General features: G+C 48.7%; 1 pseudogene; it reads left to right on the plus strand.

The window, feature by feature from the left end:
* LOC123489793 overlaps window positions 1–23,015 on the plus strand; it is a 31,157-nt pseudogene extending 8,142 nt beyond the window's left edge.
* Window positions 23,016–23,590: the final 575 nt, after the last annotated feature.

Below are 23,590 nucleotides of genomic sequence, written 5' to 3' on the forward strand. Positions count from 1 at the left end.
CTGGTCCTACTACCATGGTGCCCATCCTCACAACACGCTGGTCCTACTGCCATGGTGCCCATCCTCACAACACGCTGGTCCCTACTACCATGGTGCCCATCCTCACAACACGCTGGTCCTCTACCATGGTGCCCATCCTCACAACACGCTGGCCCTACTACCATGGTGCCCATCCTCACAACACGCTGGTCCTACTGCCATGGTGCCCATCCTCACAACACACTGGCCCTACTACCATGGTGCCCATCCTCACAACACGCTGGTCCTACTACCATGGTGCCCATCCTCACAACACGCTGGTCCTACTACCATGGTGCCCATCCTCACAACACACTGGTCCTACTGCCATGGTGCCCATCCTCACAACACGCTAGTCCTACTACCATGGTGCCCATCCTCACAACACGCTGGTCCTACTACCATGGTGCCCATCCTCACAACACGCTGGCCCTACTACCATGGTGCCCATCCTCACAACACGCTGGTCCTACTGCCATGGTGCCCATCCTCACAACACGCTGGTCCTACTGCCATGGTGCCCATCCTCACAACACGCTGGTCCTACTGCCATGGTGCCCATCCTCACAACACGCTGGTACGACTCTCCATTGAAAGAGAACTGCCACGGCACCACTCATGAATTAATAACTTCTTACAACCCAGAGTTCAATCCAATACAGTCACTTCTCCTTTTTCTGTCTCCTGTGAAACATAAAATATGGATGATATTTCATCAAGTTTTCAGCAGCTTGTACTATTTTATATAAACATGAATGGTGGTTTCAGTGGCTTTTCTCTTTAAAGAGGAAAGATGTTGGATTGAAGCTGTATAATACAGGGCTACAATAGGAGGAAGCTGTATAATACAGGGCTACAATAGGAGGAAGCTGTATAATACAGGGCTACAATAGGAGGAAGCTGTATAATACAGGGCTACAATAGGAGGAAGCTGTATAATACAGGGCTACAATAGGAGGAAGCTGTATAATACAGGGCTACAATAGGAGGAAGCTGTATAATACAGGGCTACAATAGGAAGCTGTATAATACAGGGCTACAATAGGAGGGCTGTATAATACAGGGCTGCAATAGGAGGAAGCTGTATAATACAGGGCTACAATAGGAGTGGGAAGCTGCATAATACAGGGCTACAATAGGAGGAAGCTGTATAATACAGGGGCTACAATAGGAGGAAGCTGTATAATACAGGGCTACAATAGGAGGAAGCTGTATAGTAGAGGGCTACAATGAGGAAGCTGTATAATACAGGGCTACAATAGGAGGAAGCTGTAAATACACAGGCTAATAGGAGGAAGCGGTATAGTAGAGGGCGGTACAATAGGAGGAAGCTGTATAAACAGGGCTAAGTGGGAGGAAGCTGTATAATACAGGGCTACAATAGGAGGAAGCTGTATAGTAGAGGGCCACAATAGGAGGAAGCTGTAGTAATACAGGGCTGCAATAGGAGGAAGCTGTATAATACAGGGCTGCAATAGGAGGAAGCTGTAGGGGTACAATGAGGAGGGAAGCTGTATGTAGAGGGCTACAATAGGGGAAGCTGTATAATACAGGGCTACAGGAGGAATCTGTATAGTAGAGGGCTACAATAGGAGGAAGCTGTATAATACAGGGCTACAATAGGAAGCTGTATAATACAGGGCTACTATAGGAGGAAGCTGTATAGTGAGGGCTACAATAGGAGGAAGCTGTATAATAGAGGGCTACAATAGGAGGAAGCTGTTATAATACAGGGCTACAATAGGAGGAAGCTGTATGTAGAGGGCTACAATAGGAGGAAGCTGTATAGTAGAGGGCTACAATAGGAGGCTGTATAATACAGGGCTACAATAGGAGGAAGCTGTATAATAGAGGGCTACAATAGGAGGAAGCTGTATAATACAGGGCTACAATAGGAGGAAGCTGTATAATACAGGGGCTACAATAGGAGGAAGCTGTAATACAGGGGTTACAATAGGAGGAAGCTGTATAGTAGAGGGCTACAGGAGGGAAGCTGTTAATGCAGGGCTACAGATAGGAGGAAGCTGTATAGTAGAGGGCTACAATAGGAGGAAGCTGTATAATACAGGGCTACAATAGGAGGAAGCTGTATAGTAGAGGGCTACAATAGGAGGGAGGCTGTATAATACAGGGCTACAATAGGAGGAAGCTGTATAATACAGGGCTACAATAGGAGGAAGCTGTATAATACAGGGCTACAATAGGAGGAAGCTGTATAATACAGGGCTACAATAGGGAGGAAGCTGTATAGTAGAGGGCTACAATAGGAGGGAAGCTGTATAATACAGGGCTACAATAGGAGGAAGCTGTATAATACAGGGCTACAATAGGAGGGGAAGCTGTATAAAACAGGGCTACAATAGGAGGAAGCTGTATAATACAGGGCTACAATAGGAGGAAGCTGTATAATACAGGGCTACAATAGGAGGGAAGCTGTATAGTAGAGGGCTACAATAGGAGGAAGCTGTATAAAACAGAGGCTACAATAGGAGGAAGCTGTATAATACAGGGCTACAATAGGAGGAAGCTGTATAATACAGGGCTACAATAGGAGGAAGCTGTATAATACAGGGCTACACTAGGAGGAAGCTGTATAATACAGGGCTACAATAGGAGGAAGCTGTATAATACAGGGCTACAATAGGAGAGGAAGCTGTATAGTAGAGGGCTACAATAGGAGGAAGCTGTATAATACAGGGCTACAATAGGAGGAAGCTGTATAATACAGGGGCTACAATAGGAGGAAGCTGTATAGTAGAGGGCCACAATAGGAGGAAGCTGTATAATACAGGGCTACAATAGGAGGAAGCTGTTAATACAGGGCTACAATAGGAGGAAGCTGTATAGTAGAGGGCTACAATAGGAGGAAGCTGTATAATACAGGGGCTACACTAGGAGGAAGCTGTATAATACAGGGCTACAATAGGGAGGAAGCTGTATAATACAGGGCTACAATAGGAGGAAGCTGTATAGTGAGGGCTACAATAGGAGGAAGCTGTATAATACAGGGCTACAATAGGAGGAAGCTGTATAGTAGAGGGCTCAATAGGAGGAAGCTGTATAATACAGGGCTACAATGAGAGGAAGCTGTATAATACAGGGCTACAATAGGAGGAAGCTGTATAGTGAGGGGAAACAATAGGAGGAAGCTGTATAATAGAGGGCTACAATAGGAGGAAGCTGTATAATACAGGGCTACAATAGGAGGAAGTTGTATAGGTGAGAGGGCTACAATAGGAGGAAGCTGTATAATACAGGGCTACAATAGGAGGAAGCTGTATAGTAGAGGGCTACAATAGGAGGAAGCTGTATAATACAGGGCTACGAAATAGGAGGAAGCTGTATAATACAGGGCTACAAGAGGAAGCTGTATAATACAGGGCTACAATAGGAGGAAGCTGTATAGTAGAGGCCACAATAGGAGGAAGCTGTATAATACAGGGCTACAATAGGAGGAAGCTGTATAGTAGAGGGCTACAATAGGAGGAAGCTGTATAATACAGGGCTACAATAGGAGGAAGCTGTATAATACAGGGCTACAATAGGAGGAAGCTGTATAGTAAAGGGCTACAATAGGAGGAAGCTGTATAAAACAGGGCTACAATAGGAGGAAGCTGTATAATACAGGGCTACAATAGGAGGAAGCTGTATGTAGAGGGCTACAATAGGAGGAAGCTGTTAAAAAGCCAGGGCTACAATAGGAGGAAGCTGTATACAAGGGACAATAGGAGAGAACTGTAAGGGCTACAATAGGAGAAGCTGTATAATGCGGGGGCTACACTAGGAGGAAGCTGTATAATACAGGGCTACAATAGGAGGAGCTGTATAATACAGGGCTACAATAGAGGAAGCTGTATAGTAGAGGGCTACAATAGGAGGAAGCTGTATAATACAGGGCTACAATAGGAGGAAGCTGCATAATACAGGGCTGCATAGGAGGAAGCTGTATAGTAGAGGGCCACAATAGGAGGAAGCTGTATAATACAGGGCTACAATAGGAAAGCTGTATAATACAGGGCTACAATAGGAGGAAGCTGTATAATACAGGGCTACAATAGGAGGAAGCTGTATAGTAGAGGGCTACAATAGGAGGAAGCTGTATAATACAGGGCTACAATAGGAGGAAGCTGTATAATACAGGGTCTACAATAGGAGGAAGCTGTATAGTAGAGGGCTACAATAGGAGGAAGCTGTATAATAGAGGGCTACAATAGGAGGAAGCTGTATAATACAGGGCTACAATAGGAGGGAAGCTGTATAGTAGAGGGCTACAATAGGAGGAAGCTGTATAATACAGGGCTACAATAGGAGGAAGCTGTATAGTAGAGGGCTAATAAGAAAGCTGTATAATACAGGGCTACAATAGAGGAAGGAAGCTGTTAATACAGGGCTACAATACGAGGAAGCTGTATAATACAGGGCTACAATAGGAGGAAGCTGTATAGTAGAGGGCTACAATAGGAGGGAAGCTGTATAATACAGGGGCTACAATAGGAGGAAGCTGTATAGTAGAGGGCTACAATAGGGGAGGAAGCTGTATAATACAGGGCTCAATAAGAGGAAGCTGTATAGTAGAGGGCTACAATAGGAGGAAGCTGTATAATACAGGGCTACAATAGGAGGAAGCTGCGTATAATACAGGGCTACAATAGGAGGAAGCTGTATAATACAGGGCTACAATAGGAGGAAGCTGTATAGTAGAGGGCTACAATAGGAGGAAGCTGTATAATACAGGGCTACAATAGGAGGAAGCTGTATAATACAAGGGCTACAATAGGAGGAAGCTGTAGTAGTAGAGAGCTAAGATAGGAGGAAGCTGTATAATACAGGCTACAATAGGAGGAAGATGTATACTACACAGGGCTACAATAGGAGGAAGCTGTATAAACAGGGCTACAATAGGAGGAAGCTGTATAATACAGGGCTACAATAGGAGGAAGCTGTATAATACAGGGCTACAATAGGAGGAAGCTGTATAGTGAGGGCTACAATAGAGGAAGCTGTATAATACAGGGCTACAATAGGAGGAAGCTGTATAATACAGGGCTACAATAGGAGGAAGCTGTATAGTAGAGGGCTACAATAGGAGGAAGCTGTATAATACAGGGCTACAATAGGAGGAAGCTGTATAGTAAAGGGCTACAATAGGAGGAAGCTGTATAAAACAGGGCTACAATAAGGAGGCTGTATAATACGGGGCTAAAGGGAAGGGAAGCTGTATAAAACAGGGCTACAATAGGAGGAAGCTGTATAATACAGGGCTACAATAGGAGTGGGAAGCTGTATAGTAAAGGGCTACAATAGGAGGAAGCTGTATAAAACAGGGCTACAATAGGAGGAAGTGCATAATACAGGGCTCAATAGGAGGAAGCTGTATAGTAGAGGGCTACAATAGGAGGAAGCTGTATAAAACAGGGCTACAATAGGAGGGAAGCTGTATAATACAGGGCTACAATAGGGAGGAAGCTGTATAATACAGGGCTACAATAGGAGGAAGCTGTATAATACAGGGCTACACTAGGGGAAGCTGTATAATACAGGGCTACAATAGGGAGGAAGCTGTATAATACAGGGCTACAATAGGAGGAAGCTGTATAGTAGAGGGCTACAATAGGGGAAGCTGTATAATACAGGGGCTACAATAGGAGGAAGCTGTATAGTAGAGGGCTACAATAGGAGGAAGCTGTATAATACAGGGCTACAATAGGGAGGAATGCTGTATAATACAGGGCTACAATAGGAGGAGAAGCTGTATAGTAGAGGGCTACAATAGGAGGAAGCTGTATAATAGAGGGCTACAATAGGAGGAAGCTGTATAATACAGGGCTCAATAGGAGGAAGCTGTATAGTAGAGGGCTACAATAGGAGGAAGCTGTATAATACAGGGCTACAATAGGAGAAGCTGTACAGGGCTACAATAGGAGGGAAGCTGTATAGTAGAGGGCTACAATAGGAGGAAGCTGTATAATACAGGGCTACAATAGGAGGAAGCTGTATAATACAGGGCTACAATAGGAGGAAGCTGTATAATACAGGGCTACAATAGGAGGAAGCTGTATAGTAGAGGGCTACAATAGGAGGAAGCTATGTATAATACAGGGCTACAATAGGAGGAAGCTGTATAGTAGAGGGCTACAATAGGAGGAAGCTGTATAATACAGGGCTACAATAGGAGGAAGCTGTATAGTGAGGGCTACAATAGGAGGAAGCTGTATAATACAGGGCTACAATAGGAGGAAGCTGTATAATACAGGGCTACAATAGGAGGAAGCTGTATAATACAGGGCTACAATAGGAGGAAGCTGTATAGTAGAGGGCTACAATAGGAGGAAGCTGTATAATACAGGGCTACAATAGGAGGAAGCTGTATAATACAGGGCTACAATAGGAGGAAGCTGTATAGTAGAGGGCTACAATAGGAGGAAGCTGTATACAGGGCTACAATAGGAGGAAGCTGTATAATACAGGGCTACAATAGGAAAGCTGTATAATACAGGGCTACAATAGGAGGAAGCTGTATAGTAGAGGGCTACAATAGGAGGAAGCTGCATAATACAGGGCTACAATAGAGGAGGAAGCTGTATAATCACAGGGCTACAATAGGAGGAAGCTGTATAATACAGGGCTACAATAGGAGGAAGCTGTATAGTAGAGGGCTACAATAGGAGAAAGCTGTATAATACAGGGCTACAATAGGAGGAAGCTGTATAATAAAGGGCTACAATAGGAGGAAGCTGAATAGTAGAGGGCTACAATAGGAGGAAACTGTATAATACAGGGCTACAATAGGAGGAAGCTGTATAATACAAGGTACAATAGGAGGGAAGCTGTATAATACGGGGCTACAATAGGAGGAAGCTGTATAATACAGGGCTACAATAGGAGAAGCTGTTATAATACAGGGCTACAATAGGAGGAAGCTGTATAGTAGAGGGCTACAATAGAGGGAAGCTGTATAACACAGGGCTACAATAGGAGGAAGCTGTTAATACAGGGCTACAATAGGAGGGAAGCTGTATAGTAGAGGGCTACAATAGGAGGAAGCTGTATAATACAGGGCTACAATAGGGAGGAAGCTGTATAGTAAAGGGCTACAATAGGAGGAAGCTGTATGAAACAGGGCTACAATAGGAGGAAGCTGTATAATACAGGGCTACAATAGGAGGAAGCTGTATAAAAAACAGGGCTACAATAGGAGGAAGCTGTATAATACAGGGCTACAATGAGGAAGCTGTATAGTAAAGGGGCTACAATAGGAGGGAAGCTGTATAAAACAGGGCTACAATAGGAGGAAGCTGTATAATACAGGGCTACAATAGGAGGAAGCTGTATAGTAGAGGGCTACAATAGGAGGAAGCTGTATAAAACAGGGCTACAATAGGAGGAAGCTGTATAATACAGGGCTACAATAGAGGAAGCTGTATAATACAGGGCTACAATGGAGGAAGCTGTATAATACAGGGCTACACTAGGAGGAAGCTGTATAATACAGGGCTACAATAGGAGGAAGCTGTATAATACAGGGCTACAATAGGAGGAAGCTGTATAGTAGAGGGCTACAATAGGAGGAAGCTGTATAATACAGGGCTACAATAGGAGGAAGCTGTATAGTAGAGGGCTACAATAGGAGGAAGCTGTATAATACAGGGCTACAATAGGAGGAAGCTGTATAATACAGGGCTACAATAGGAGGAAGCTGTATAGTAGAGGGCTACAATAGGAGGAAGCTGTATAATAGAGGGCTACAATAGGAGGAAGCTGTATAATACAGGGCTACAATAGGAGGAAGCTGTATAGTAGAGGGCTACAATAGGAGGAAGCTGTAATACAGGGCTACAATAGGAGGAAGCTGTATAATACAGGGCTACAATAGGAGGAAGCTGTATAGTAGAGGGCTACAATAGGAGGAAGCTGTATAATACAGGGCTACAATAGGAGGAAGCTGTATAATACAGGGCTACAATAGGAGGAAGCTGTATAATACAGGGCTACAATAGGAGGAAGCTGTATAGTAGAGGGCTACAATAGGAGGAAGCTGTATAATACAGGGCTACAATAGGAGGAAGCTGTATAGTAGAGGGCTACAATAGGAGGAAGCTGTATAATACAGGGCTACAATAGGAGGAAGCTGTATAGTAGAGGGCTACAATAGGAGGAAGCTGTATAATACAGGGGCTACAATAGAGGAAGCTGTATAATACAAGGGCTACAATAGGAGGAAGCTGTATAATACAGGGCTACAATAGGAGGAAGCTGTATAGTAGAGGGCTACAATAGGAGGAAGCTGATAATACAGGGCTACAATAGGAGGAAGCTGTATAATACAGGGCTACAATAGGAGGAAGCTGTATAGTAGGAGGGCTACAATAGGGAGGAAGCTGTATAATACAGGGCTACAATAGGCGGAGGAAGCTGTATAATACAGGGCTACAATAGGAGGAAGCTGTATATTACAGGGCTACAATAGGAGGAAGCTATAGTAGAGGTCACAATAGGGAGGAAGCTGTATAATACAGGGCTACAATAGGAGGAAGCTGTTAGTACAGGGCTACAATAGGAGGAGCTGTATAATACATGGCTACAATAGGAGGAAGCTGTATAATACAGGGCTACAATAGGAGGAAAGCTGTATAATACAGGGCTCAATAGAGAGGAAGCTGTATAGTAGAGGGCTACAATAGGAGAAAGCTGTATAATACAGGGCTACAATAGGAGGGAAGCTGTATAATAAAGGGCTACAATAGGAGGAAGCTGAATAGTAGAGGGCTACAATAGGAGGAAACTGTATAATACAGGGCTACAGATAGGAGGGCTGTATACAAGGCTCTAGGAGGAAGCTTCTGAAGAGAGGGCTACAATAGGAGGAAGTTGTATAATACAGGGCCACAATAGGAGGAAGCTGTGTAATTACAGGGCTAATAGGAGGGAAGCTGTATAATACATCACTAATAGGAGGAAGCTGTAGTAATACAGGGCTACAATAGAGGAAGCTGCTATAATAAGGGACAATAGGAGGAAGCTGTATAATACAGGGCTACAATAGGAGTGGTGGAAGCTGTATAGTAGAGGGCTACAATAAGAGGAAGCTGTATAATACAGGGCTACAATAGGGAAAGCTGTATAATAGAGGGGGCTACAATAGGAGAAAGCTGTATAAAACAGGGCTACAATAGGAGGAAGCTGTATAATACAGGGCTACAATAGGAGGAAGCTGCATAATACAGGGCTACAATAGGAGGAAGCTGTATAAACAGGGCTACAATAGGAGGAAGCTGTATAATACAAGGCTACAATAGGAGGAAGCTGTATAATACAGGGCTACAATAGGAGGAAGCTGTATAATACAGGGCTACAATAGAGGAAGCTGTATAGTAGAGGGCTACAATAGGAGAAAGCTGTATAATACAGGGCTACAATAGGAGGAAGCTGTATAATACAGGGCTACAATAGGAGGAAGCTGTATAGTAGAGGGCTACAATAGGAGGAAGCTGTATAAAACAGGGCTACAATAGGAGGAAGCTGTATAATACAGGGCTACAATAGAGGAAGCTGTATAGTAGAGGGCTACAATAGGAGAAAGCTGATAATACAGGGCTCAATAGGAGGAAGCTGTATAATGCAGGGCTACAATAGGAGGAAGCTGTATAGTAGAGGGCTACAATAGGGGGAAGCTGTATAAAACAGGGCTACAATAGAGGAAGCTATAATACAGGGCTGCAATAGGAGAAGCGGAATAGTAGAGGGCTACAATAGGAGAAGCTGTATAGTAGAGGGGCTACAATGAGGAAGCTGTATAATACAGGGCTACAATTGTCAGCTTCCCGCTTCCCCTGTTTGTCTCCTGGCCTCTAGAGGTCAGCTGTGTTTCCCTTTGCCTTAGTTCTTCCTCATGTGTCCTAATTAGCTTATCCAGGTCACCTGTGCCTTGTTTCCCCTTGTGTATTTTAGCTGTGTGTTTTTCCCCTTGTTTGTCACTTGGTTGTGCGTCCTGACTGTGTCTCCTGCTTTGTCTCACCGTGTCAGTCCTAGTAAGTTTTTTGAAGTTATCTTTAGTTTGTTTTCTCCCCCTCGTGTGGAGTTGTTTTTGTTTTGCCTCCTGTTTGGGAACATTAAATCTACTTGCCTGGAGTATTGCCTTGGGTGTTTTTATTTGGGTCCTCAACATCTCCTCTGTGGCTAAGGGTAGTACCCCCAGCTCTACACTTCTGAGACCGGAGTTCTAACCCGGATTGTGACAGAATAACCAAGTCAATCATGGACCCAGAAACACTCAGTTCCCAGGACCTGTTGGCTGGTGATCATCTCGACATGAGGCTTCTTTCCAGCGCCAGGAAGCCGTTCTCAACCGACAAGAGGAGCTGATGGCTAGACATTCTCAACTCCTGGCCGAAATGATGAGTTCCCTTCACCAGCTCTTTTGAAGCACGCCTCTTGGTCTCCCCCTTCCCCGGTCACCTCCCAGTGACGACAGGCCTTCTCGGTTGGCGGAGCCCGACTACCACCTCCCAAGCCCTTTTCTGGGGATCCAAGCTCTTGCCAGGGTTTCCTCACCCAATGCTCCCCTCACCTTCGAGCTCCAACCCTCAAGTTTTCCACAGACCGTTCCAAGATTGCCTACCTCATTACCCTTCTTTCAGACAAGGCGCTCGCCTGGGCCTCTGCGTGTGCAGTCCGAAGCCTGTTGTGACTCCAGTGCATTTGTAGAAGAGTTCAAGCGGGTGTTGATCATCCTGTCAGTGGGCGGGAGGCTTCAGCGCCTACTGTCTCTCCGTCAGGGCCTCCGAGACGCAGATTTTGCCATTGAGTTTCGAACCATAGCAGCAAGGAGCGGATGGAATGATGAAGCGCTGAGGTCTGCTTTCAGGAGAGGGTTATCTGGCCCTTCAAGATGAAGTTAGCCACCCGTGAACCAGCTGAAGATCTCGAGTCCCTCTAGCCTTGGCCATCCGCCTGGACAATCGTCTAAGAGAGCGGAGAACGGCTCGCCGTCAGGTGTCTCAGTCCCAGTTCCTCTGAGCAGCTCTGTTTCTCCTGTTTGGACTCCGTCATTCAGAGCTGCCCGGCTCCTGAACTGCCCCAGATTCCCCGGAGAGCATGCAGTTAGGCCGTTCAGGCTTTCTTCCAACGAGGCGAACGTCGCATGAGGAGCGTCGGTGCCTCTACTGCGGGGTTGCGGCCACTTCTCGCTCCACTTGCCCCGAGCCGAAACGCCTGTCCCCGCCCAGCTACAGGAGGGTTGTGATGGGGAAAATTAGAGCTCCTCCTACTAACGCGGTCCTAGCTATTCCAGCCACTCCTGTCCTGGGAGGGCCACCAGCATCGGGTCCAGGCTATGATCGATTCAGCGTGCATGGTGATTTTATGGATGTAACCTTGGCTAAGGAACTTAAGATCCCCTACCCAACTACTTCCTCAACCCCAGGCAGTTACAGCCTTAGATGGCAGACCTCTGGAACCAGGAAAAGTTACTGAGGCGACTCAGTCCTCGACTTACCATCTCTCAACACCAGCAGGAGGAGACCTTCTATCTCATTGACTCTCCCGAGTATCCGGTTATCCTGGGTCACCCTTGGCTATGCAGACATAATCCCCAGATCGACTGGCCTACTGGCACCATTCTTGGCTAGGGGTCCCACTTGCCAACTCACCTGCATGCTTCAGGGAGTTCCTCAGCCCCTAGTACCCAGTTTCAAGAGTCTGTTGACGTCTCCCGAAGTCCCCAGTGTTTACCACATCGGTTCAAGGCAGTGTTCAGCAAGGCCCGGCTACTGCCCTTACCGCCTCACCCGCACTTATGACTGTGCCATTGATCTACTCCTGGGTGCTGCCCTCTCTAGAGGTCGGATCTTTTCCTTGTCCTCCCCGAGCACGCAGCTATGGACACCTACATTAAGGAGTCCTTGGCAGCCGGCCTCATCTATGCCTCTACTTCGGCTGCGACTTCTTTTTGTTGAAAAGAAAGACGGGGGTCTGAGGCCTTGTATTGATTCATGGGGACTCAACAAGATCACGGTTCGGAATCGATACCCTCTTCCTCTCATGGCCACTGCTTTTGAGCTGCTTCAAGGGGGCTTCCATTTTACTAAGCTGGATCTCCGCAATGCTTACCATCTCGTGCTGGATCCGGCCAGGAGACGAATGGAAGACGGCGTTCAACACGCCCACGGGACACTATGAATAGCTCGGGTGATGCCGTTCGGGCTCACCAATGCCCCGCGGTATTCCAAGCCCTGATTAATGATGTTCTCCGGGATATAATCTGTTCGTCTTCTGTACCTGGACCAGTATCCTCATCTTCTCGAGGTCACTGAAGGAACATGAGGGGCATGTTAGCCGGGTTCTCGAGAGGCTCCTTGACAATCACCTCTACGTTGGCCTGAGAAGTGTGAATTTGCATGTTTCTCAGACTCAGTTTCTCGGTTTATTGTCACTCCGGGCACCTAGAGATGGATCCCAAGAAGGTCAAGGCGGTCACACACGATTGCACCACACCTCAAGCACGATCAGGAGGTTCAACGGTTCATTGGCTTTTCTAACTTAGGTATCGGAAGTTCATCAAGAATTTCAGCTCGGTGGTAGCCCCCTTGACGACGCTTACCAGGGAGGAGGGACCAAGATTCACTGGGGTCGGAGCTAGAGGGGCCTCCGAGATCTCAAGCGCCGCTTCACTTCTGCTCGATTCTGGTGACCCCTGACCCAGAGAGACCTTTCGTGGTGGAGTGTGGACGCCTCAGAGGTGTGGGGGTGTGGGGAGCCGTCCTGTCACAGAGGTGCGGATGGGGAGATTACACCCTTGTGCCTTCATGTCCTTGTCGCCGCCTGTCTGAGGCCGAGCGCAACTTACCACGTGGGGGATCTAGAGTTGCTTGCGGTAAAACTGGCCTTGGAAGAGTGGCGCCATTGGCTTGAGGGCTCAGCACCCTTTCCAGGTTCTCACAGACCACAAGAACCTGGAATATCTCCAACAGGCTAAGCGGATGAACCCTCGGCAAGTCACGATGGTCCCTTTTCTTTAATTCGATTCCAGTTCCTCCTGACTTACCGACCTGGCACCAGAACGTCGCCGGATGCTCTGTCTCGAGTCTATTCTCCCGAGGTACAAGAGAGCTTGCATCGATTATTCGAGGTCTAGGATCATCGTACCTCTTCAGTGGGAACTAGGGAAAGAGGTGCGAGAAAGCTCTTGCCCATGAGCCCGATCCAGGCGGTGGTCCTGGCCCGGTAGTCTATGCGTTCCTCTTCGGTTGGGGCCGCGTCTTGCAGTGGGGTCGAGTCGCCCTTGACATGCCATCTGGCAGTGCTCGTACACTGGAGTTCCTCCGGACGGCGAGTTTTGGTGGGCGTCCATCAAGAAGGACGTTGGGTCTATGCTGGAGGCCTGCCCTGTGGTGCAACCAGGAAAGTCGAAACACGCCAGCGACCCCAGGACTGCTCCATCCCTTACCTGTTCCTCGGCGCCGCGGTCACACCTTTCTCTGGACTTTGTTACGGACTTCCTCTATCCCAGGCAACACCGTCATCCTTGTGGGTGGTAAACCCGTTTCTCTAAAGCTGCCAAGTTTTATTCCCCTGCCCAAGCTGCCCTCGGCTAAGGAGACTGCTGAGCTCCTCTCATGAACCATGTCTTCGGATATTTGGCATTCCCCTGAGGCGTGGTCTCTGACCGAGGTCCCCAATTCTCGTCCCGCTTTTGGGGGCCTTCTACATGGCTTATTGGGGCCAACAGCCAGCCTATCGTCAGGATTCCATCCAGAGTCTAACCAAATGGAACGGATTAATCAGGATCTGGAGACCACCCTCGGTGTATGGCGGCCCAGTAATCCCACGTCTTGGGCCACCTATTCATTTGGGCTGAATATGCCCCCACAACAGCCCCTCCAGTCCTCAGCCACCGGATTGTCCCCCTTCGAATGCCAGGTTCGGTTACAACCCTCCATTATTTCCAGAGGAAAAGGCGCAAGTTGGTGTTCCTCGGCCCAGCGCTTTGTCCAACGCTGTAGGCGGACCTGGAAGAAGGCGCATGTACCCTCCTTCGGACCTCCCAGAGATACCGAAGTCGAAGCATCGCCACCGGACGGTTCCTAGTTTCCGAGCGCTGGTCTGGAGTTTGGTTGGCCACTAAGAACTTGCCCCTCGGGTCGAATCCAAGAAGCTTTCCCAGAGTACTCTGCCCTTTCCGCATTGCTAGAGCTAACCCTGTTTGTGTCGTTTGTTCTGCCTCGCCCCCTTGGGAGTTAACCCCACTTTTCATGTTTCCTCCTTAAACCTGTCTTGTCTTCCTTTTGCCCCCACACAGACCCCCGCCACCTCCCAGGATCATAGACGGCCCAGCCAGCCTGCCCAGTCCGCCCGGATACTGGACTCCGGGAGGGTCCAGAACTCTCTGCGTATCTGGTGGACTGGGAGGGCTACGGGCAGAGGAGCGCTCCTGGGTTCCAGCCAGGACATCCTGGACCCAGGGTTGATCCGAGATTTTGCACCTGGGGCCAGGGTGTTCTGGAAGAACGCCAGAGTCGCTTCCTAGAGGAGGGGTCCTGTCAGCTTCCTGCTTCCCCTGTTTGTCTCCTGGCCTCTAGAGGTCAGCTGTGTTCCCCTTTGCCTTAGTTCTTCCCTCATGTGTCCTAATTAGCTTATCCAGGTCACCTGTGCCTTATTTCCCCTTGTGTATTTTAGCTGTGTGTTTTCCCCTTGTTTGTCACTTATGTTCCTACGCATCCTGACTGTGTGTCTCCTGCTTTTGTCTCACCGTATCAGTCCTAGTAAGTTTTTTGAAGTTATCTTCTTAGTTTGTTTTTTCTCCTCGTAGGAGTTGTTTTTGTTTACCTCCTGTTTGGGAACATTAAATCTACTTGCCTGAGTATTGCCTTGGGTGTTTATTTGGGTCCTACAACATCTCCCTCTGTGGCTAAGGGTAGTACCCCCAGCTCTACACTTCCTGAGACCGGAGTTCTAACCCGGATTGTTTAATCAATAGGAGGAAGCTTTATAGTAGAGGGCTACAGTAGGGAGGAAGCTGTATAATACAGGGGCTACAATAGGAGAAAGCTGTATAAAACAGGGGCTCAATAGGAGGGAAGCTGTATAGTAGAGAGGGCTACAATAGGAGGAAGCTGTATAGTAGAGGGCTGCTACAATAGGAGGGAAGCTGTTATAAAACAGGGCTACAATAGGAGGAAGCTGTATAATACAGGGCTACAAGAGAAGCTGTATAATACAGGGCTGCAATGAGGGAGGGTGCCAGTGATTACAGGGCTACAATAGGAGGAAGCTGTATAATACAGGGCTCAATAGGAGGGAAGCATAATACAGGGCTTGCAATAGAGTGGGAAGCTGTATAATACAGGTGGGCTACAATAGGAGGAAGCTGTATAATACAGGGCTACATAGGAGGAAGCTGTATAATACAGGGCTACAATAGGGAGGAAGCTGTATAATACAGGGTACAATAGGAGGAAGCTGTAGTAATACAGGGCTGAATAGAGGGTAGCTGTATAGTAGAGGGCTACAATAGGAGGAAGCTGTAAGAATACAGGGCTACAATAGGAGGAAGCTGTATAATACAGGGCTACAATAGGGAGGAAGCTGTATAAGGTACAGGGCTACAATAGGGAAGCTGTATAGTGAGGGCTGCAATAGGAGGGAAGCTGTATAATACAGGGCTACAATAGGAGGAAGCTGTGATAATACAGGGCTACAATAGGAGAGGAAGCTGTATAATACGAGGCTACAATAGAGGAAGCTGTATAGTAGAGGGCTACAATAGGAGGGAAGCTGTATAATACAGGGCTGCAATAGAGAGGGAAGCTGTATAATACAGGGCTACAATAGAGGAAGCTGTATAGTAGAGGGCTACAATAGGAGGAAGCTGCTATAATACAGGGCTGTACAATAGCATGGGGCTGTAAGTAATAACAGGAGCGTTGCTTGCATGAGGGCTGGATCTGCTGAAATCTGTACACGCTGGGAGCTTCATACTGTAAATCCCATTAGAGAGGCAGGGCTGGGGGTGCAGCACACAGCACTCTACCTCAGATAGAGAGAATGAACAGAGAGGGGGAGAGAGAGAAAGTGCTGTGTAAGTTCTGGTGGAAGAGCGTTCAATAAGGGTGCAGTCCTTCCCCAGCATTGACAGAGAGGCTGAAGCGTGGTCTCACCACAGGAAGAGGGGAGACGAGAGACAGAGGGAGGGAGACAGGGGGGGGAGACGGGGAGAGGAGGAGACCGAGAGAGACAGAGGAGGAGAGGAGGGAGACAGGGGGGAGGGAGACGGGAGAGAGGAGGGAACGGGAGACAGAGGAGGAGAGGGAGGGGGAGACAGGGAGAGGGAGGGAGACGAGAGAAGACAGAGGAGGGAGAGGGAGGGAGACAGGGAGAGGAGGGAGACGCAGAGAGACAGAGGAGGGGAGGGAGGGAGACAGGGGAGAGGGAGGGGAGACGGGGAGAGAGAGGAGGAGAGGGAGGGAGACAAGAGGGAGGGGAGACGGAGAGGAGGAGAGAGGGAGGGAGAGCAGGGAGAGGGAGGGAGAGAGAGAGAGGAGGGAGAGGGAGGGGAGACAGGGGAGAGGGAGGGGGAGACGGAGAGAGAGGAGGAGAGGAGGAGACAGGGAGAGGAGGGAGACGGGGAGAGAGAGGAGGGAGAGGAGGGGAGACAGGGAGAGGGGGAGACGGGGAGAGAGAGGAGGGAGAGGGAGGGGAGACAGGGGAGAGGGAGATGGGAGAGACAGAGGAGGGAGAGGGGAGGGGAGACAGGGGAAGAGGGAGGGGAGAGAGAGGAGGGAGAGGAGGGGACAGGGAGGGAGAGAGGGAGGGAGACAGGGAGAGGGAGAGGGAGGGAGACGGGAGAGAGAGGAGGGAGAGGGAGGGAGACAGGGAGAGGAGGGGAGACGGGAGAGAGAGGAGGGAGAGGGAGGGGAGACAGGGGGAGAGGGAGATGGGAGAGACAGAGGGAGGGGAGACAGGGAGAGGGGGGAGACGGGAGAGAGAGAGGGAGAGGGGAGGGGAGACAGGGAGAGGGAGGGGGAGACGGAGAGAGAGGAGGGAGAAGGAGGGGGAGACGGGAGAGACAGAGGGAGGGGACGGAGAGAGAGGAGGGAGGGAGACAGGGAGAGGGAGGGAGAGCAGGGAGAGAGGGAGGATGGGTGCCATTTGGGACTCAGACTGTACAGACTGAGGCACATATGAAGTCCAGGTGTGACGTCTCCTTGACACCACGGCTGGCTGGCCATGCCAAAGTCAGGAACACAGTACAGTCACGGTGATAGAAGGTCTGAGTGCAATATGTTAAAAGGTGTCACCCGGGTGGAGGAAACAGGAGAGGAGCAGCCCTGCAGAATATGACAGGCCGTCCATTTAACAGGGCTGGACTACTTTTTCATCACATGCTTAAGCCCTCTGACCCTGAGCCCTGACCCCGACCTCTCTCGACCCTGACCCTAACCCCGACCTCTCCTGACCCTGACCCCAACCCAGATCCTCTGCCTGACCCCTGACCCCCGACTCTCTGACCCTGACCTGACCCCCGACCTCGCTGACTGGGACCCCGCCCCCGACCTCTCAGACCCCGACCCCGACCTCCGCCTCCCCCGACGACCTCACTTCACCCCGACCCTGCCCACCTCTCTGACCCTGACCCCTAACTCCCGACCTCTCTGACCCTGACCCCTGGACCCCCGACCTCTCACCCTGACCCCTAACCCCCCGACCTCTCGACCTGACCCCTGACCCCGACCTCTCGACCCTGACCCCTGACCCCCGACCTCTCCTGACCCTGACCCCTAACCCCCGACCTCTCTGACCCTGACCCTGACCCCCGACCTCTCTGGACCCTGACCCCTAACCCCCGACCTCTCTGACAGTGCACTTCTCACATCCAGCTGTGTTTATGTTCTGATCTCTACATTTACGAATTCACAGCTACCTTTTGCATTTTCAGTATTTTTTTTTCTCCCTGACATTGGGTTTGATAGGGGTTTATCTGGCGTTGGGTTTGACAGGGTTTTATCTGGCGTTGGGTTTGACAGGGTTTATCTGACGTTGGGTTTGACAGGTTTATCTGGCGTAGGTACACAGGGTTTATCTGGCGTTGGGTTTGACAGGGTTTATCTGGCGTTAAGGTTTGACAGGGTTTATCTGGCGTTAGTTTGACAGGTTTATCATTATTTTCTGACCATTTTGCACCCTAAGGAGGCAGGACTGCAACAGGTCCAGTAAACTCATGCACACTGATGATCAAAAATGCTCTCTCTCAGCAAATCCCTCTCTCTCTCTTTCTGTGTTCAGCCTGAAAACATCATGCTGTTGGACAAGAACGCTGCCCTTGCCAAGGATCAAACTAATCGATTTCGGACTCGCGCTCACAAAATCGAGGCGGGGCAGAGTTTAAAAACATTTTTGGGACTCTGGAATTTGTGGGTAAGATTTCAGTCTTGGAGATAACTCACATAAACATGCCATAACTAGACTACTATACATGAATATGAATAACTACATTATCAATGTGACAAATCACAGGTATTAATAGGAAATAATGATAATCTAATGAATTCTGTCTGTTATTGACACATTAAAGATAATATTAGGAAATACACTGTTTTTATGTAATTACTTTTCTGTCATTCATTCAGTCTTCTAGTGACAAATTAAAGATAATATTAAAGAAATACACTATTTTGATCCAATGACTTTTCTATCATTGATGCATTAGTGCAGTCTTCTGCTGATTGGTCACCTGTCTGTTTCAGCCCCAGAGATAGTGAACTACGAACCACTGGGACTGGAGGCAGATATGTGGAGTATAGGAGTTATCACTTATATCCTGTGAGTTTAAATTCAACCCAACATTAAGCATGTTTTAACATCATGGTACACAACAGACATCAAATAAACATACATGTAACAGGGTTACGAGATGAATAAGTACATGTAATTATACAACGGGTGGGTCTAATCCTGAAGGCTGATTGGTTAAAAACCGCATTCCAGACGGCAAGTCTATTCCACGTAAGTTACCACCGGCTAAATCTATATCACGTTAAAATGCCTATTTTACTCTGTTCCATCTGACTGCCCAATCCACTGTCTCATCAGCCCAGCCTGGCTGTATATAAACTTGATTACGCTAGAAAGCATCTAGACATTATGTCACATTTTCTTTTAGACTAGCATTTAGTTTTCAACAGCGGAGATTTATTTGAACCTTGCTGTCTGTCTCTCCGACATTTGCAACATTGTTTCACTAGGGAAATTCGATCTCCAAAGCTGTCCCATAGTAATGAACGCTGTCAGGAGTCGGGAGTCGGGACGAGACAGACAGGCAGGGAACGTGTCAGGAGTCGAGTCGCGCCTCATTGGCTCATTGTTCTCGATAGTATCCAAATAGTGCGTCTCTAGCAACCCAGATTTGTGTCGGGACTATATTTTGTGAAGGGGTCGAAAATAGTATGAATAAATTAATCTTAAAACATTTCTAATGAAAATATGTCAATCGTTATTTGAAATACATTGGTAAATCGTTGTCTAAAGTGATAATGCCCTGAAGTCGGTGTTTGGAGGAATATTGAGTAACGGGTGTTGTTAGACTTCGTCTCGGGCCTAACAACACCGCCGTGTCAACACATATCAAACACCCACAGGCTTGAGGGATATCCACTTAAAAAGGGAGGGGAGGGAGAGAGATAAAAGGTTAGCAACAATGTTCCTAACGCTCCCTCCTCCTGTTCTGGCTTGAGTTGTTGTGCTCAGGCTGAGTGGGAGCTGTCTCCCTTCCTGGGAGACTCAACAGGATAGCGCTGGCCAACATCTCAGCCATGAACCTACGAGTTTGACCAGGAGTTCTTTCTGCAGAACCAGTGAGCTGGCCAAAAGCTTCAACGACAGCTAATGGAGAGAGACAAGATGAGTTGGAGGGGTCCGAGGTCAGAGAGTGAGGTGGAGAGGGACAACCGGTTGGGGGTCAGGAGTGAGTTTGACGAGGAGTTCTTCTGCAGAACCGGCAAGCTGGCTAATAACTTCATATGACAACTACTGGAGAGAGACAAGAGGTGAAGGGGTCAGGAGTGAGGTGGAGAGGGTGAGGAGGAGTCAGAGGAGAGGGGTCAGGGGTGAGGTGGAGAGGAGAGAAAGGGAGAGGGAGGAGTCAGAGGAGAGGGTCAGGAGGTGAGTGGAGGGAGAGAGGAGTCAGAGGAGAGGGGTCAGGGGTGAGGTGGAGAGGAGAGGAGGAGTCAGAGGAGAGGGGTCAGGGGTGAGGTGGAGAGGAGAGGAGGAGTCAGGTGAGGGGGAGAGGAGAGGAGGAGTCAGAGGTGAAGGGGTCAGGGGTGAGGTGGAGAGGAGAGGAGGAGTCTGAGGTGGAAGGTCAGGGGTGAGGGAGAGTGAGGGAGGAGTCAGGTGAGGGGGAGAGGAGAGGAGGAATTGTAGGAGGAAGGGTTCAGGGGTGAGGTGGAGAGAGGAGAGGAGGAGTCAGGTGGAGGGAGAGAGAGGAGGAGTCAGGAGGTGAAGGGTCAGGGGTGAGGTGGGAGAGGAGAGGAGAGTCAGAGGTGAGGGGTCAGAGGTGAGGTGGAGAGAGAGGAGGGAGGAGTCAGGAGGTGAAGGGGTCAGGGGTGAGGTGGGAGGAGGAGAGGAGGAGTCAGGAGGAGAGGGGTCAGGGTGAGGTGGAGAGGAGAGAGGAGTCAGAGGAGAGGGGTCAGGAGAGGAGGTAAGAGGAGAGGAGGAGTCAGAGAGAAAGTCAGGTGAGGTAGAGAGGAGAGGAGGAGTCGAGGAGAGGGTCAGGGGTGAGGTGGAGAGAGAGAGGAGGAGTCGAGGAGGGGTCAGGTGAGGTGAGGAGAGGGGGGAGTCAGAGGAGAGGGGTCTGGGGTGAGGGGAGAGAGGAGTGAGGAGTCAGAGGTGAGGTCAGGGGTGAGGGTGGAGAGGAGAGAGAGAGGAGTCAGAGGTGAGGGGTCAGGGGGTGAGGTGGAGAGGAGAGGAGAGTCAGGAGGTGAGGGGTCAGGGGTGAGGGGAGAAGAGAGGAGGAGTCAGGTGAGGGGTCAGGGGTGAGGTGGAGAGGAGAGGAGGAGAGGAGTCAGAGGTGAGGGGTCAGAGGTGAGGTGAAGAGGAGAGGAGAGTCAGGAGGAGAATCAGGGTTGAGAGGGTGAGGAGGAGAGAGTCAGAGGAGGGGTCAGGAGGTGGTGAGGTGGAGAGGAGAGGAGAGGAGGAGTCAGGAGGTGAGGGGTCAGGGTGAGGGTAGAGAGGGTGAGGAGGGAGAGGAGTCAGAGGTGAGTGGTCAGGGGTGAGGTGCAGAGGGTGAGGTTTTAGAACCTCGTTGCCTGTGTGTGCCAAAAGACTAGTTAGACCCTGAGCTAAAAGCCTAGACAATATCTATGGAAGCAACACTAGTCTTCCTGGCTCAGGAAGGCAAATTCCTGTATTGTGTTTCCACAGCGACATCGTAGAACAGCTGTATAGAAAAGTGATGTAACATATTAACACACTTAGACCATGAGGTTTCTTTCTACGTTACTCTGCATGACTCCACACAGTACACACACTTGATGACAGAACTAGTGATCCATGTACAAGGTCAAAACAGACTTAACTGTTTTGACCCAAAACAGCTACCTCCCCCCTTGGCGAGTACATACAACATGTTTGTCTTACAGGAAGAGATTAACTATTCAAGATGCTCTCAACCACACCTGGATCAAGGTATATAATAGGTCACATGAAACAGCCACATGATAGGACGGATGTTAAGATGCATGTTTTCTTTTTGTGACATAACTGCCTCAAAGGCCTCATCATGCATTTTATATGTTTGCATAACAGCTTCATAATTATACTGTGACATTTACTGTTCCAAAAGGCGAAGAAAGGTATTTGTTTCTTTGTTTGTATCGGTTTTTACATACCTGGTTTATGACCATGTAATGTAATGCATGTTAAGCTGTTATGGACTGCACCCCCCACTGACAATGTATAGATATGATGACCTTGCTAGTCAGATAGAGGAAGCTCTAGACTGTTAAAGGTTTGAATCAGACGGTGATTCAATCAGATGAGTTTTTCTGATAAGGTCATGCATCTTGGAACGTTTGTGAACTCTAACTTAAATGTGCAACCAGTTGACAAAAAACATGGTAGAAAGATGAATCGACCATCTCACCTGGAGTGTTGCCTGTGGTTTTGGTAATGAATAACCCGACCATGTCACCTGGAGTGTTGCCTGTGGTTTGGTAATGAACAACCGACCATGTCACCTGGAGGTTGCCTGTAGTTTGGTAATGAATAACTGACCATGTCACCCGGAGTGTTGCCCAGCATTGGTAATGAATAACTGACCATGTCACCCGGAGTGTTGCCGGTGGTTTGGTAATGAATAACTGACCATGTCACCTGGAGTTGCGCTGTGGTTTGTAATGGATGCATCTGACCACTGGCTTATATTCCAATGCTGGATAGAACATCATCAATGCATGGCATGCCAGTGCCAAGTGACTTCAAGCTCAATGTAACCCTCCATCTTTCTTCCTCATCTTGTGTCTCAAGTCTAATGAGTACAAGGAGACCCCCAGCACCAAGACCCCGGACCAGTCAAAAAAAGACTCCCCAGCACCCAAGACCCCGGACCAGACCACCCAAAAAGCTGCGAGCCCGTCAGCCTGAAGACCAAACGTCTCAAGGAGTACACCATGAGAAGTCCCACTCCTCCAGCCTTCAACAACACCTCCATGCCAACCCGAACGCTGCCCAGGTAGTGGAGGACATCAGCCAGAGATGGGAGGGCTCCTTCTCTGGGCTAGCCTCGGCCTGACTCCCTGCAGGAGGACACGACAGCCCTGGTCTCCATCTACAACCACAAGGAGTCCTGGTACAAGGAGTGAGAGCGAGGTCCGCCACCAGCTGTCTCAGATCCGCTATGAGTTCGGGGAGGTGGAGGTGTGATGAAGAGGAGCCTGCAGGATGAGATGAAGGTGGTGGATGTTAGCATCAGCAATGTTAGCGCCTCTGCTATCAGGGAGAGGCAGTGAAGAGCCACGACGCCCTAAAACAGGAGCTGGAGGACGAGCTTGGCGTGGGTGCAGGACGGTGGGGTCGTTTGGGGTCGCATGGACGGGGGTCGGTGGGGTCGGAGGAGGGGGTGGAGAGAGGAGGAGGAGGGGGCACCCAAGCAACTTCTCACTGTAGTTTAATAATGATGTGAATGAGGCGCTGAAGGAAATGCCCAGAACAGAAGCGTGGAGGAGATCTGCTGTCTCGGATTAGCCTGAACTTCACTGAGTCTGGATTGAAGAGAGAGTATGGTATAGTATCGTAGAGTATAGTATAGTAGAGTAGAAGTATAGTATAGTATAGTATAGTATATGTATAGTATAGTATAGTATAGTATATAGTATAGTATAGTATAGTATAGTATAGTATAGTATAGTAGAGTATAGATAGTATAGTATAATATAGTATAGTATAGTATAGTATAATATTGTATAGTATTGTATAGTATAGTATAGTATAGTATCAACCTGGACCTGACTGAGTCTGAATAGTATAGTATAGTATAGTATAGTATAGTATAGTATAGTATAGTATAGTATAGTATAGTATAGTA

This window comes from Coregonus clupeaformis, unplaced genomic scaffold, assembly GCF_020615455.1.
Source record: "Coregonus clupeaformis isolate EN_2021a unplaced genomic scaffold, ASM2061545v1 scaf3308, whole genome shotgun sequence".
Taxonomy (NCBI): Eukaryota; Metazoa; Chordata; class Actinopteri; order Salmoniformes; family Salmonidae; genus Coregonus; species Coregonus clupeaformis.